Genomic DNA, 17,103 nt, shown 5'->3' on the forward strand with positions numbered 1-17,103 from the left:
GAAAAGCAAACCTGGCTGAAGAGAATGGGCCAAAACTTGCAGAGACCAAGAGTTAGAAAAGATACTAATATGCAGCTTTCTCTACCATTTTCTGTGTGTGAAATGTATTTGAGTGAATAAAAAATATTATATGGATAAGTTTAGATTTGTGTAGATAAATACATTTGAGTGAATAAATAAACTCATTTTGAAAAAGCAAGAGACATGTGTGTTATACATAGTCAAGGAGTCTTTTCAAGGAAATTTTCCCAGGACTAAATGGAAATTAACTGCTGTCCATAATAGTGTGGTAAACTCAAATTCTCTTATAATTTTTTTTTTTTTGAGTATTTCATGAAAAATCCAGATGATACAGATTATAGAGTGGTCTCCCTTCCAACAGCAACTAGGGAAGATGTTAAATATAATTTAGACATTTTGAAATTATCATGTCAATACAGTTTGTTTCTATAAAAGTTATCAGAGCTGGATACTCTGGATCACTAGAATATGATTTTAACAGGTCCTAGAGGTCAGCAGACATTGAAGTAGATTGGGAAAAAAAAGCTAACATTGCCCCATATTCTTAAAAAAAAAATGAGCTGGACTGTGAAAATAGCTATAAGGTTATCTGTCTCACGGTAGGTACCATCAGATAAAGTAATAGAAGAATTGGCAGAGGATTTAACTATTAAATAGTTTTCAAAGACTGCCTGGTCTGCTTACCTCCAGGGAGAAGTTCAGCTGCCCTGGCCTGGGAAGATCAGCCCTTCCCTGCCTAGTGGAGCTCTGCTGCTTTCCCGCCACCCCTTCCTCAGCAACAACCCTTACATCCACACCAGTCCCTCACAGCAGCACGACCAAAAACCTATGTCCTCATCCCAGTCCTCTTTTTTTCCTCCCCACACCATATTTTCTCCTTTTTCCCCACTTGACCCTGCCCACAAGCCCTTCATATTTGATGATTGTGCAACGAAGAACTGTTCCTTCCTTCTTTCCCCTCATATCAAATGGTCAGGCATTAATGCTAGACATCTTTGTCAAAATTTCAGATGACAAATTAGAAGTTAACCCAATGGTTGCACTTCAGTGACAAAATAGCAAACAGCAAATTAGTGTGAACATCACATTCAAACCTGAAGCATTGGAAGGAATGGCACAGGAGACAAGGAGAATTACCAGCAGAGAACAGCTCACCAAATTGATTCTGCTTTCTTGGCTGCTTCTGTAGATTTGCTAAGACAATGATGTTTGCATAAAAAACAACTTCTGGAAAAGAGAAAGACTGAGTTAAGAAGGCAACACAATACCTCTATTTACTATTATTTTAATTTAACACTCACGTCCACTCTGCCCTGAACAGGTTTTCAAATCTAACCTGAGGCTTTCTGAGCCCTCATGACTGGCATCCTACTGAAACCATCACAATTTTCTGAACTTATTTTGCTATTTGGATGCTTGTGCCTTGAGGTTCAAGTCTCAGTGTGACTGGGTGTAACATCATACATTCCTGTGTGAGTAGGGGTATTGGTTTTATTATTAGCAACTTTCCTTATTTTTTAACTCATGAAAATATAACATTTCCCACATAATCTGTGACAACATGATGAAGCAATCATTGCTTTAACGTAGCTGTTATAAGCTTTGTCATCATCTCTGGATTGAGGTTGCATGCACATTTCTTTCCTTCTTTCCTTTAACAACCTTAAAAAGGAATAAATAATATGTATAAATGAATATATAATGTAATCATCCATAATAATGAATTTATTAGATTATTTACCACCATGTAAACAACCTGGTCTTTGTTACCAATATAACATGAGTATATGGTCAGTGTCACACAACAGGGAAAAAAAAACTTTGTTCTCAAAACAGTGGGAGCTGTAGCTGCACACTTTATTTCACATTTTGGCCTTGCAGAAGTTCACCATTAGAAGCACATCTCCAACACAAGTGCGATGCACAGCGTACTATGTTTAGAGGTGGGTGGACATGCTGGCATCATAGCCAGAGGCTGCAGGCAGATGGCCAGCTCAGCAGCCCACCAGCACCCACCTTTTTTTGCAGGTTACATCTGCCCTACATCAACACTGTATTGTGCCACCAGCCTATTTGTATGCGGTTCTAAAGGTCTGAGGTACCTTCAGATTATGCTATTGTCTCACCATATGCCGACATTTGCCACCCAGCTGCCGCATGTGAATTCATTGAGGAGGTAATGGAGAGCTGAATCATAAGCATCCTCCAGCCACGGGTAGCTCAGTGCAGCACTTATGACAGAAGCTTATTTATGTGATTTTGAGATCATCATCAGTGTTAATCTACCGTACCTGACTGTCATCAGAGATCCCAAGACACATGCTGCCCAAGTGCTGTTCTATAAACAAAGTTACAAATAAAGCTTTAATTTTCATTAGCTTGTTAAAACAGTTTTTGTCAGAAAGAATTTCTTAATTTCTGGTCCCCTTGGATAATATATACATACTCTGACCAGATTTTGTGAATAAAGACGTAATTTACAGCTAAATGACAATTAAGGGAGTTAAGACTCCTCTGACAAGAATGAATTGACAGAAATGAAAATATAATTTTATCAACTATACAGGCACCAAGCCTCTTCCAGTTACCCATATGAGTCAGATGTTGCCACAGATTATATTTTCATTCATTACCATTACACCTTCTTTCTCCCTTGAATCCCTTTGTCTGGTTTCTAAGCAACCACACCAAGGCTCCTCTTGAGATACAAGCTATATTCATGACTCCAAAATGGGATTCCTCTAGGTAGATGGGAAATGGTCTTGGGAATTTCAAATGCTTTCCACAGGATTTCATCAGGAGTTAGTTATATCACATTAACAGCATAAACCAGACACTAACACTCAGACAGAAACTAAGTCTACAGGTTCTTCCCAAATTATGCACTAAATATAATAGCATCACACCTTTAACTGTCTGTTGTAGACTAACTTTGTACTCTCCCAGACTAAAAAAGACAAATCACTTATTTGTCATTTACTTTCTTCCTACATATATATCATAGCCATCCAGCAAATGACAGTTAACTGAATGATGGCTGTATAGAAACATGATATTTTAGGGATTCTTGAGGAGGTAGGATTATTAAAATATTTATTCTAGCGCTGCCAGTAGCTGCCTGTTAGGATTTTGAATAGTTATTTTCACTCTCCATGTCTTAATTCGCTATGTAAAAGTGAAATATAATGTTTGCTTAACTCTTAAGAATTGTATTAATAGCTGACCATGAAAATCTTACAGCTCCCTAAACAACTAAACAAAACAAAAGAACAACAACAACAACAACAACAAAAAAAAAATAAAAGAAAATACAAATGAGAAAAATTATCATTATGATAATACTTAATCTCTGTTTGTTTGTGTTTTTTTTTAATATATATATACATATTTCATATTTTTTATATACATATAGTCAGGGACAAGTAAAGCTAGTTTTATTTTTTTTTAATAATGAACTAATAGCTCTGTTTTGAAATGTTGGTAAATAAGCCATTACTGAATGTGAGAAGACAGGACAGAATCTGGCCTTCAGAGGCTTTTTCCTTCAAAAATACTCTAAATGCTAAGATCAGTGTTAGTACTTATTAAGTGATTCCTAATTGTAGCTTGTTCCACCCTTCTGGAAACAGAAGAGCTGTTATACTTCCACTTAGGTGAGAGAAAAACATTCTGTTTCCAAGTATATGTCCCAAAGGGCATGTTCAGGAGCATCAGAGATGCTTGTGTCAGTAATGTCCTGTGTTATACTTGGTTACATCATTTGACATTCCTAGTTATTTATCTGATTGTAATGGAGCTTTCTAAGGTTTCAGTAGATTCACTCTCTTTATAAGAGAATAAACATTTCTGAGACTATAACAGAGTTCCTGTAATAACTTAGGAAAAGATTTGGCCTTAGAAACCAATGCTGGCTGGCAATATGGTCTCAGACAAGAAAATAAATAAATAAATAAATCCTTGCTAAGACAAGGAAGGCATGCAAAATTTTGGAAAGAATGAACTTTTCTAGTAATTTTCTCAATGGTGTTTCATAAGGACTCATACTGCATTTCTCTTGTCCCTCCACTTCATGGCAGGAGATACTACATGTGGCTTTGGACTAGTACAGATTGAGGAATAGCAGTAAATGTAATTTTATCTAATAGTGTCTGTCTTCATAGCCCTTTGGAACAGCAGTGCAATAAGGAGGAAGTGTTCATTCTTTCTTTTGCGATAAGGATATTTGATGGCTTGCTGTTAGTGTGGTTTTCAGACTGGTGGTGGGAATATAATAGCTGTAACACTGTCAACAGTGTTTTTCTGTAAGATTAGTTTAAAGAGAGATAGAAAAGCCTTCCAGGCCCTGAAGTCTCAATTTAAAGTTAATTTTCCTCCTTTTGTCTTGATCCTCCAGTTTTGCATTGAATGATCTTTTCTTTCTCTTTTTCATTTCAGAGCCTTTCACAGAAAAAGTGTTTCTGAAAAACAAAACCAAACAAACAAACAAACAAAACAAAACAAAACAAAAACCACAAGCAAACCCACACTCTTATCTATCACTATTCTTTATATGATATTTCTATCCACTATGGGGTTTCTGGTTTCAGGCCTTATCCAGACTCCTATTTCTATTATTCCCTGTACCAAATATTTTCTGTATTAGTCACCTAAGGTTGATGTTGCTCTGAATGCAGTATCCAAGTCTATACAGTCTCCCCTGACTGGACAAATCAGCTTATTTTCTTTTGTAACTGATCTTTTACCACTGCATTCAAGAGAAGTTCTGCGGTTGTTTTAAAAGGAAACAAGTTTCAGCCATTTATTTTGATTTCAGTGTCATTTAGCTCCACTTGTTGTGTAACACTATGGTAGAAGAACCTTCAGCTCAAACAGAGCCACCTTTGATTATGTCTGACACCTATCTAGTTGATATAAATTTGTTTTGATAATGGCTTTCTATACACCCTTGGTATTCTGCATTTCCAAAATATCCACCTCTGTTTAACAAAACATCATCTACATTTGAAATGCTTGGCTACTATAGTTCAGATCTCTTGCTTTCTAAGGAGAAATGAAAATTAGTCTGTGTGGAGTACTGAATGAAGGAAGCAAGACTGTTTCAGGAAGCCCATGCTAACATTTCCTATATATCACCTTCCTCTGCCATTTCAATTCCCTTTTCTCCCTTTCAGGTGTCACCCAAATCCAGATTCCCTGCCTTTTTCAGGTGGTTTAGTTTCAAGAGTTGCCACTTGAGCAAAGCTTTGCACCACCTCCTTCCTTGGGAATTCTGGGTTGGTAAAACTAGGAAAGCTCAAAAAAGGAAAAATAATTAGGTTTAATCAGGGCAACCAGGATCCAAAACCAAATGGACATAAAACATGCAAAAAAAAAAAAAAAAGTGGTGGCTGTGGCAAAAAAGCAAGGACAGACATTTTAGGCTCCTTAATCTCTTCCTGGATTTGAGTGAAAATTGTTCTTTCTGATGCTTATACAAGAAATGAGCAGGAAATATCTAAATGTCTTATTTTACTGATTTTTAATGTTAATGAGAAAAGTAATCTTTTTTGACTTATAATAAAGTCTGCTTTAAATAGTAGATTAAAAAAGACTGCAGCTGTTAAGGTTATTATGAAATAATAAGGTTGTTAGGAAATATGGTTTGACAGTTTGAGCTATATGTAATGCTTTATGCTACTGTATCTCTTTCCTTGTGTGTCTTCCACAAATGCACATATTTATTTATTTATTTATTTATTTATTTAAAATGGTTACCCTTTATTACAGTATTTACACCTGAAGAAATTTGACAGCTGTTATTAACATTTGCTGCACTACAGAAAATGGCACATCAGATTGCAAAATTAGCTAAATCTAAGATAGAAGCAGATAGATGACAAATTTCAAATCCAGGTGTTGTTTCACTTTAAGTATCCAGCTCACCTGCATCATGCTGGTTTCTTTAGCTTTTTACCTATCATAAGCATAAACGTGCTGTGAGCTTGCAGACGACACCAAGCTAGGTGCGTGTGTTGATCTGCCTGAGGGCAGGAAGGCTCTGCAGGAGGATCTGGATAGGCTGCACCAATGGGCTGAGGTCAACTGCATGAAGTTCGACAAGGCCAAGTGCCTGGTCCTGCACCTGGGGCGCAGTAACCCCAAGCAGAGCTACAGGCTGGGAGATGAGTGGTTGGAGAGCTGCCAGGCAGAGAAGGACCCGGGAGTATTGGTGGATAGTCGGCTGAATATGAGCCAGCAGTGTGCTCAGGTGGCCAAGAAGGCCAGAAGCATCGAGGCTTGCATAAGAAGCAGTGTGGCCAGCAGGTCTAGGTAAGTGATCATCCCCCTGTACTCGGGTCTGGTGAGGCCGCACCTCGAGTCCTGTGTTCAGTTTTGGGCCCCTTGCTACAAGACGGACATTGAGGTGCTCGAGCGAGTCCAGAGAAGGGCAACGAAGCTTGTGAGAGGTCTGGAAAACAAGTCTTATGAGGAGCAGCTGAGGGAGCTGGGATTGTTCAGTCTGAAAAAGAGGAGGCTCAGGGGCACACTCCATAGATAATTTAAAGGAGGCTGTAGAGAGGTGGGGGTTGGTCTGTTCTCCCACGTGCCTGGTGACAAGACAAGGGGGAATGGGCTAAAGTTGCGCCAGGGGAGGTTTAGGTTGGATATTAGGAAAAACTTATTTACGGAAAGGGTTGTTAGGCATTGGAACGGGCTGCCCAGGGAAGTGGTGGAGTCACCATCCCTGGAGGTCTTTAAAAGATGTTTAGATGTAGAACTTAGGGATATGGTTTAGTGGAGGACTTGTTAGTGTTAGGTCAGAAGTTGGACTCAGTGATCTTGGAGATCTCTTCCAACCTAGATGATTCTGTGCTTCTGTGAAGTGGCATTCAGCTGCCGTTTGGGCAGACTGAAGGGACAGTCAACAAGGATCATAGATGAAAAAAAAGTAATAAGTGTTTATTTAAAATATATCATCATTTTGAAAATGCAAGTGCCATTTCAGAACACGTTCCCCCCAGAAGAATAAGAAACATTTTTTTTTAATAAAAACTATTTCTTCAAAATGAAAGGGGGTGGAGGTTAAGTGTATATATTATATTCTTGATTATATATTTATCATATTTTAAATTTCTATATTTGGAGGGCTGGGAGAATAAAATCTATACGAGTATACTCTTCATTCAGGATTATAGCAGTCTTTTTGAGATCTGTTCTTTATTATGGAGTTTGAAAATAGGGGAATAGGAGAATTTCATTTGGGTCATTGTAGGGTTCTACTCCCAAAAAGAGACTCCCGAGAAAAAAAACTTAGAAACATGGACAATCTCCGAATGTATTATTAACTTATTAATACAAAGCTAGTCCTACCTTCTGGGAAGCTGAGAGAGTTTGTAATGTCAGGCATGCAATACTTTCTCTAACAGTGGGGAGAGGAGAAGCAATGTGATTTGGCTTCTTTTAATATTTTAATTTACTGGTTATTTGTTTGTCTCCTCCCACACATAGCACAAAGCATTTTCTTACTCTTGTTTTATCATTTGAAAAAAACGGAAAAGTCACATTGTCCAAGCAAGAATTAACTGATCAACTGAAGAATTAGCTATCTTTTGTATCTTTTATATAGTGATTTATTTATTTATTTATTTATTTTAAACAACAGAACTATCAATGAAGTAAAATGTTTCTGAAAGATGTCTATTTCTTGCTGGCATTAAGATCAACCTTAATTGGTTTAGTCAGGTTTAAAAAACCCAGTCTCAGACCAACAAACAGGCACTTTTCTTTAATTCTCTGGTCTAATAAATAAAAACTATTAAAATCCATAGCAGCAATGTTTTTAAATGCACAAAAACCCCACAGTGTTCTCAGACTTCATAGAAACAGCTGGACTTCTTCTCATTTACCTTGGATCTCCAACTGTGCAGCTTCACTGAATTCAGCAGACTTACTTTACCTGTCAGAGAGGAAAGATTCAAGACCAATTTGCTTGTGTGAAGCATGCAAATAATACTAACGACGCAAATTTGTCAGTCCAAATCCCATTTCTTTTCCAAATTCATCAGTAGAAATGAGAGGAAAGAAAGAAAATTCTCACAGATAGGAAAAACACATTCCAAAAGAAATTCCACAGAAAAAAAAAAAATAATAATAAAATGTATATTTTCACTTTTCAAAGAAAAATCAGGATAGAAGTTTTCACTGAAATACTTTTTTTTATTATTATTATTTGATATGCCAGCAATCTCTCCTTTGAAATCTGACCACAATCTATCACAGAATCACAGAATCACAGAATTTCTAGGTTGGAAGAGACCTCAAGATCATAGAGTTCAACCTCTGACCTAACGCTAACAGTCCCCACTAAACCATATCCCTAAGCTCTACATCTAAACGTCTTTTAAAGACTTCCAGGGATGGTGACTCCACCGCTTCCCTGGGCAGCCTGTTCCAATGTCTAACAACCCTTTCGGTAAAGAAGTTCTTCCTAACATCTAACCTAAAACTCCCCTGGCGCAACTTTGGCCCATTCCCCCTTGTCCTGTCACCAGGCACGTGGGAGAACAGACCAACCCCCACCTCTCTACAGCCTCCTTTAAGGTATCTGTAAAGAGCAATAAGGTCGCCCCTGAGCCTCCTTTTCTCTAGGCTGAACAAGCCCAGCTCCCTCAGCCGCTCCTTGTAGGACTTGTTCTCCAGGCCCCTCACCAGCTTCGTCGCCCTTCTCTGGACCCGCTCAAGCACCTCGATGTCCTTCTTGTAGCAAGGGGCCCAAAACTGAACACAGTACTCAAGGTGCGGCCTCACCAGAGCTGAGTACAGGGGGACAATCACTTCCCTAGACCTGCTGGTCACAATGCTTCTTATGCAAGCCAGGATGCTGTTGGCCTTCTTGGCCACCTGAGCACACTGCTGGCTCATATTCAGCCGACTATCAACCATCACTCCCGGGTCCTTCTCTGCCTGGCAGCTCTCCAACCACTCATCTCCCAGCCTGTAGCTCTGCTTGGGGTTATTGCGCCCCAGGTGGAGGACCTGGCACTTGGCCTTGTTAAACTTCATGCAGTTGACCTCAGCCCATCGGTGCAGCCTATTCAGATCGATCTACTTAAACTACTCATTATTTTATGAAGGCTCATCAAATATTATTGTAGCTGTCTGTCTAAACTGAGAGAAAAAGACATACTACTAAAGAAATATTTCTTTAGTGTCTTGAAGAATCTTCCAAAGTTTAAAATTCACCAACATATGCTTAGTAAGTTGATTCCTAGATGGCTTGTACAGTCTGCAGAGATTTTGAAAGCTGTATCTGGCAGCTAAATAACTGATAGGAAATCAATGAGGTTTAAGAGCAAACAGAATTGGGCAAAGAACAGGGAGTGCATGCTGGAGGAGAAAGATGTTGCACTACTGGGAACTCCAGGAACAGCAATGGGATGGTCATAAACGACGGAACAAAACGTTTTGCCTGATATTTCACTTTTACTTAGTGCATTTAGTGCATTTTAAAAACTGGAATGCAAACTTTTGCCTTTTTTTTTTCTTCACTTGTCTGAGTCATTACCAACCTCTTTCTGAAACTCAGAAGCCAGAAAGCTGATGTGCAAAGGACGAAACACAATGAAGCTGAAACATATAACCACAACTCAACCAGTTGTTCCAAAGGTCAGTCCTGAGAAAGTCCAGGATAAGGTAGAACATGTAAAACATAGGATTCAACCTGGCAACAGTAAAAGCTGATCCCAGTCTGGATGTTTGCTTGCATTTGCTGTACAAAGATGGTTAGCAAGGATATGTTCCTAAAAATTCATCAACCCATTCACATCTTTCTGAGAGATTGCTCAGTGAGATTCTGTTCTTTGTACTATGCAAGACTCCAAACTAAATAGTCACAATGGTTGCTTCTGGTCTTAAATTCCATGTATTTTTGAATAAAATAATTCAGATGAATATGTTTCAGAACCTTTCTCTTTGCCTTAGCTCAATCACTCTATTCTCTGAGCTATTTAAGTGAAACGGAGTAAGTGGAATGCAATGACTGAAGCAAATAATTGATATAACTTTTGTAATACCTGTATTATGGAAAATGACATGTACAGTAAGTTCTGTCACTAACTGAAGGGGTCATTAGGGATGGAAGTATGCATTGGTGCACTCATTTGTTTTCTCCATAAAAATATTTTAAATGGGGAAAGCAGGTAAAAAAATTAGTAAAAACATCATTCAAACCTCATTAAAATTTGGAAAAAAAAAAAAAGTGCTTAACACTGAACATTTTCCCTAGAATACTTCACAGTGCAAAAGATCATATTCTATATTGTGCATGTTATTTCAAGGAGGTGATATGGCAGTTACCAAGGTAACAGTACTTTTTTAAAAGCTAACATAAAGACAGTTGCTGCCATGACCTATGTTAACAATAACGCACATGACCATGGGATTCAGGAAGATAAGATAATCTGAAAAAAAAAAAAAAAAAAGTTTCTTCTCACTTGCCTATCAACAAAAATTATCACATCTCACATATATCTTTTAGAGCTGAAAGCAAATATGTATGCCTGCAGTTATTATTTTGCTGACAATAAGTATATAAATACCATGGTATTTCTGTTTAAAAATAATACTTAATGTAAGGATCCACACTACTTTTACAGCTGAACAGATATTTTGTTCAGTGGAAGTTAGGAAAGCTCTAAAGCACTGTAAGGAGAGGTGGGCCTGCAAGTGTGTGCATCCCTCAGTAATAAGAGCCTACCATGTGCCATAAGAAACAATGGTGTCTGAGGTGCATAAGAATACAGTAATAACCCCAAGCTCTGCATGTGGGGAGATAGCAGGCAGCACTTGATCTCTGAGCCACATGAACCCATGGCATGTAGGAGCAGAAATAAATTCCTCCTCCTGGAATAGTTCCCAGCCTCTAGGCTGTCTCCTGTACTGCGGAAATAGCGGTGTTGGCCTCTGCTCCTGGCAGATGGTTGACCTTATTTCCTATTCTTCCACACCTGAGCACTGACCTAAGGGACTGTTCTGCCACAGTGCATGAAGAATCTACAGTTTGCTAGCAAGAAACCTCTAGATGTTACAAGAAAATTATTGACCAAAAAAAAACAAAACAAAAACACCACAGTACATGATAAAATAAATAAAAAAGCACAGCACTGTTACTACTACTACTTTGGGACTACACTACTACTACTTCTACTACTACTAATAAAGCTATTAAGTCTAAAGGTCATCTATGACAGCCAATAGCAGTTGCACTAAACATTGATAGCAATCCTCAGGGCTGGTATTAAATCTTTACAAGTGTAGTTGTAGACCAACGCTGATATTCACGTGGACGGCTAATCCTAAATGAGTGCTTGCAGTGGAGGTAAAGGATGAGTGATGGGTAAGTGACCCGTTAGGGCTACAGGAAGCTCTCCTCTCAGACCTAGGCACCAGTCCTTGCTGCACAAATCAGCAGTAAGGTTCCTTAGTTACCCCAGATGTTTGCTTGTAATGATGGGTGAACAGACTTTTCTTCTAAAATTCCTTCTCTCTTTATTCATTATGGTTATGATCATTTCTTCACATTCAGACCATTTCAGTCTCATGATAACATGGGAGTTTTTCCATATATGTAAATACACATACACACAAATATTTATACTGAATTATGCATAGTAGGGAGCACTTTTTTGCTTTTATTCTTTTTTTCCTATACAAAAGTGAGCAGTAATGTATCAAAGAGATGTTCCCCAAACTCCCTTCTATTTTTTTGAAGTATGATGAGTATATTTTTTACTATTGCAACTAGACAATAAAAAATGAAGACCACATTAAATTTAATGTTTGATACTATAGTGTCCAGACCCAATTAATCACTGTTTATAATTTCTTAAATATTAAGCAATTGACACCCCTAGTTAATCCGGCTGCCCATTTCAAAGAGTAGACAACACATATGTTTGACTGAGCTATTAAAACTAGTGTGACTAGAAGGAAAATATAAGAAAGATTTCAATTTGTGTAAAATGAATGATTCAAAACTTAGATCCAGTGAAACATGCTAAAACATACCATGATTTTCATACTATGCATTCTGAGGCATGCTACATTCTTCATACTGTAACTAAGACAATTTAAAACCTAATCTCGTATTCATGATGAGACTGGGAAGCTGGAAGACTTCTTTCATTGAACAGCTCAGTACAAGTTCTGAAGCAACAGACCACAGCTAAGGTCTCAGCCATAGCACATTTAGAAACCTCTGTCTTCTCCAAAGGCAAGGAGAGGTCCAACATCAGTTGTATTTTCTTTCTACTTACAAAGCTAGTGCAGATGTTTGCATAAGGACAAAGCTGAATTTTTGTCTAAGACTTTAATTGACACATTTGTTTCAGATCTGCCCATTTGGGACTGAAAACAGAAATTGAGATAGAAATAACCAGAGCCCTTAGCAGAGAATATCCATAAGTCAACTTCCCTAGCAGCAATTACAGACTATTTCTGGACTTCCCAGAAATATTCAGAAATTCCCCAGATTTTATCCTTTTAATGAAATTTTACTGTAAATTCTTCTTTTCAGGTACCCATAAATTCTTCTTTAGACTTACTGTTATTTTCACATACAATTCTATTTTTGTAAGAAGGGATCAAGAGGCTGAAAAATCTTAAAATTTTATTTTACTGCTCCGGAGTCCACAGAATTAAAAACAAACAAACAAACAAAAAAAAACAACTTAAAAAAAATCTAGAGGTCTTTTTTTTTTTTTTTTTGTATTTTTTTTCAATGACTTAATTAAAAATAAAAATAAAATCTATTTCTTTCCTGGTCTTGAGAAAAATAGGCTGAGAAATAAAGGTTAAAAGACAGTCAAAACAATATATGAGGCTTACTTTGTATTTTCTAATATCTTCTTGTTACTTAATATCATCTTGTTTACAGTAACTGAGGTCAACTAACTTATTATAAAGCAAATATTGTGTGACACCAAATGTGGATTCTCGGTTTGAAATATGGACGTATTAGTCCCAGGCATCATCTCCTGCATAACCCTTGAAAAATACAGGAGTATGCTGAGGGGAACAGGTTAGTTATTGCTCTAAATACTTCAGTGGAAATACAAAATAATGTTGATATTCATGGAATTATTGCTATCTCTCTGGATTAAAATTAAAATTGTTGAAGGAATGGCATACATAGAAAATGCAATGGAGTTTGTTGGCAGCTTGCTCTCCAAGCCTTCAGTGACTTCAACAAGTCACTGAGCAAGTGTTGAACTCCAAAAAGTCAGCCAGAGGTGGTTATTTCTATGGATTAGCCCAAAAGGGCTTTTCTTCCACCAGTTTATTTGCTCAATTTTTGAAGCTGCACACAATTTACAATTGTATTGCAATGCAGAGTCCCAAGCTTCTCCCTGATCTGTGCCACAAATCACATCCTTCTGTTTGTCCTGAATGTACCACTTGCCCAGAAAAATTGTGGATGCCCCATCTCTGGAAGTGTTCAGTGTCAGGTTGGATGGGGCTCTGTGCAATCAGCCCATGCAATCAACACCCAGCAAGGGGGTTGGAACTAGATGGTCTTTAAGGTTGCTTTCAACCTAAGCCTTTCTATAAATCTAAATGTGATTGTCTCAGGTTCCTTTTCTGAAAGAGCCAGTGAACAGTTTTATTCCTCATCTCATCCTCTGTGCTACAGGTTTTTTCAAATATGCACAACATTTCTTCTCACTTGTCTTTTTTCCAGACTGGAAAAAGTCTTTTTTATTGACTCTTCCTGAGTGCCATCCCATAACTTTTACCATCCTTCCTGTTCAACTTCAAGACTTCTCCCAGATATCCCCAATGTTTTCTGAGGTGGGAGAGCAGGACTTTACACAGCTTTTGAAAATCAGTACCCATGGATTTATGTGATGGATTAACAATGCTCTCCTTTTTTTCACTGATCCTTTCTGCATTCCTTATGTTGGATTAGGATGATGGAAGGATGACGCTATGCAGAAGGTGTCTGTGTCATCTTAAATTAAATAAACAGAGAGCAGCCACCCAGATGTAATCCTTTTTCCTGGCATTTACAAAAAATAAAAAATAAAATTAAATTAAAATTAAAAAATGATCGTGACAAAAACATTGACACATTTCCTAATGTTTCAAAAATGTTGACTTCATTTCAACATTATGGGAAGAGCAGCTTGTTAGCATAATTAATACCTCCCATAAAGCAAGTCAATGGAAAGGCTGAAGTTCAATATGGATGGTAAAAATTCAATACAACTATGAGAAAGTGCATTTTGTCCAAAACTGCATTTGATTAAGTCTGTTAAAAATTCTGATATGAGTTTATTAGTTCTGAGTTTTGTTCTCTGTGTACAAAGAAAATTGTGTATCAGGCAAGCCATTGCAATTACTCAAAGTTTGTTTTGGGTATTTGACTTCATGTCTGCCCAGAGAAAAGAAAAAGGCTCAGTTCCTATTAGTTTCAAAAATGTCTCTTTGACAAGGATTAATATATTCTCCTAGTCAAAATAAGAACCAGCTAAACTCAATCTATTGAAATTTTAAACAAATATATTTTTAAACAAATATATCTTTTTCCTCTGCCCCAACAATCCACTTGCATGTGTTGCAATCTTCCTCAGTGAGTATGAAAATCAATACTTCTCTTGTTACCTTCCTCAAATTGCGTGTATTTCTGGACTTTTCTGAGTTCAGATGTTAAGAGAAAAAAAACCTATGGACAATTTGAAGATAATTACGGAGGCACAAGAAGAGGAAAACAAAACAAAGCAAAACAAAACACTTGCAAAAAAAATAAAAGATCCTTTATGTTTGTTTGTTGGAAGAGATCCTGTTGTTCACCTTCAACAGACAGAAAAAATGGTAGACAGTGAAATAAACACTCTTGAAATTGAAATTATTACTTTTTTTTTAGAAATGACAGGAAATATTCACTTGTTGCTTGCTGGTCTAGAGAAAGTCTTATGAGTCTGTTTGTTCTCTAACAAAACACAAACAAACAAACAAAACTAAAATAAGTTGTACAAACATTAAGCACTTGAACAATTGTTCACAGTCAATATTTGGTGATGGTGAAATTGGAAGAATGAGGAGGCAGACTAAAATAGGTGGGAAAGATACAAGAGAAATAGAGAGAAGACAACTGAAAATGCAGTGGAGGGTATAGAACTGACAGCAGTATTCAAGGTCCAAATTCACTTTTATTTTGCAAGGAAATAAGCAATATCACTTAAAATTAACTAGGTGGGTTGCACACAAAAAATGAAGACTTCAGAAACTTTCAAAGAAAACACAAATTATCTTCTGACAATTCATGTGTCCTGCAGTCTTCCTATTCTCTTAGCAAAGCTCACTGCATGAACAATGAGACACAGGTAAGTACAATTTTATGTTCAGCTGTGTTTTTCTCTCTGTTGGATATCAAGTGATAATACTGTAAATAGCACCAGCTCTCATGACCTTGCTCTTCTCTTTTGTGTTTAAATCCCAGCTGGGATCTGAAGGTTATGGGTTCTTTTCTGAGTATTTTACAAACCTTCACAAACATTAGCCCACCCATTCATGTGCCATCTGAGCTCCAGGGAGAGGAAAAGAAAACACTGATTATGTACTGGTCTAAATCTGAATTATCATCCATCAGTGCTTTAGTGTGATAACTTTCTATAGGAGTGAAAAGGCATGCTGCTCTGAAAGGGTCTTTCTGTGTTTACACTAGCTCATGGAAAATACTCTTGCTTTTTATGCATTCATTCATTTCATTTTCTGAGTCTTTCTGTTCTCTTTGACAGTACATCTGAATTGGGTTGAAAATATAAGAAAATGTTCATATTAAACTCTATTTCACACTATTAAAATGTGACATGGCAGAGTGCAATATAATATGAAAAGTTATGTAGTAAATCACAGATATATCTAGGTTGTTGTTGTTGTTGTTGTTGTTGTATTCAAAGTAGACAGAATCAATTTTTGAACTCATAAAGAAAAATATTTCATCATGAAAGTAGATTTTTCTCCCTTAAAAAGAAAGGAAACTGTCACTTAGTATTTCAGAATTAAGATTTTTCCCTTACAAGTACATGTCATTCTCACTAAATATAAAGTAATCAACACGTGTATTTCAGAAAGCTACTGTCACTGAGGAGGAGCTGTGTGCCCCCAGGAATCAGCTGCTCCATACACAAAACTTACTGCTTTTCATGAGTGAGCTTCAGGACTAGAGGCAGATAGCCTGGGAATATGAATTTCTGTTATCAGTCTATCTTATGTCTAAAACATTGGTGATGGTCACCATGAATGGTAATTCCTCTTATCTTGTGAATATTTTCTACTCTCAGTGCCTCTTTGACAGACATACGTAAATAAGTTGGTACATTTATGCTAATTTCCTGCTTTCCCACTGTTTGTTTTTTTGTCCAAAATGAGGTTGGGGGAGCATTTTCCCTAGCATGGGTTGCTTCCTTTAAGCAAATGTATTAATTATCCTCTTCCAAGGAACACAGATGAAAAAGGCAGAAGACTCCACATTAGAGCAAAACTGAAGGTGCAACAGTTAGGTGGCAAGGACTGAAACCATAGCACAGTTGATAATTTTGTCTGATTCCTTCAAGACATAGGCGGGCAGCTTCCTGCTATGATGTTGAACACCAAGGTTCTTTCAGTCATTTGGGCAGAAACTTTGATATCTTTAAATTTACTTTTCCCCTCTATACATCCTTTGAAGAGAGCAGACTAGAATTATCCCTCCACTGAGGAGGGATAATTTCCCATGAGAAATTTTTAAAGTTTCTGAAAGTATTCTGGATTTTAGAAAAAAAAAAAAAAAAAAAAAAGTAAAAAAGTAACAAACATTATTTTGCCCCCAGACACCAAGAGCATACTGATTTTAAATGGCATGGGGATTTTTGATAGAATTACATGTTCTATCATGTAATTTTTCTTTAAATGACATTTTTCTTTAAAATTGTTGGAAAAGAATCCAATACCTATTTTGTTGTATCAAGTGAAGCTCTTCTTTACATTTTCATAATGTTATGACCTACTCCTTAAGCTATAGACCTCAAAGAAGTATAAAAGCCATCTAGCTGAACTGATGGT

Source organism: Anas platyrhynchos, chromosome 2 (assembly GCF_047663525.1).
Source record: "Anas platyrhynchos isolate ZD024472 breed Pekin duck chromosome 2, IASCAAS_PekinDuck_T2T, whole genome shotgun sequence".
Classification (NCBI taxonomy): domain Eukaryota; kingdom Metazoa; phylum Chordata; class Aves; order Anseriformes; family Anatidae; genus Anas; species Anas platyrhynchos.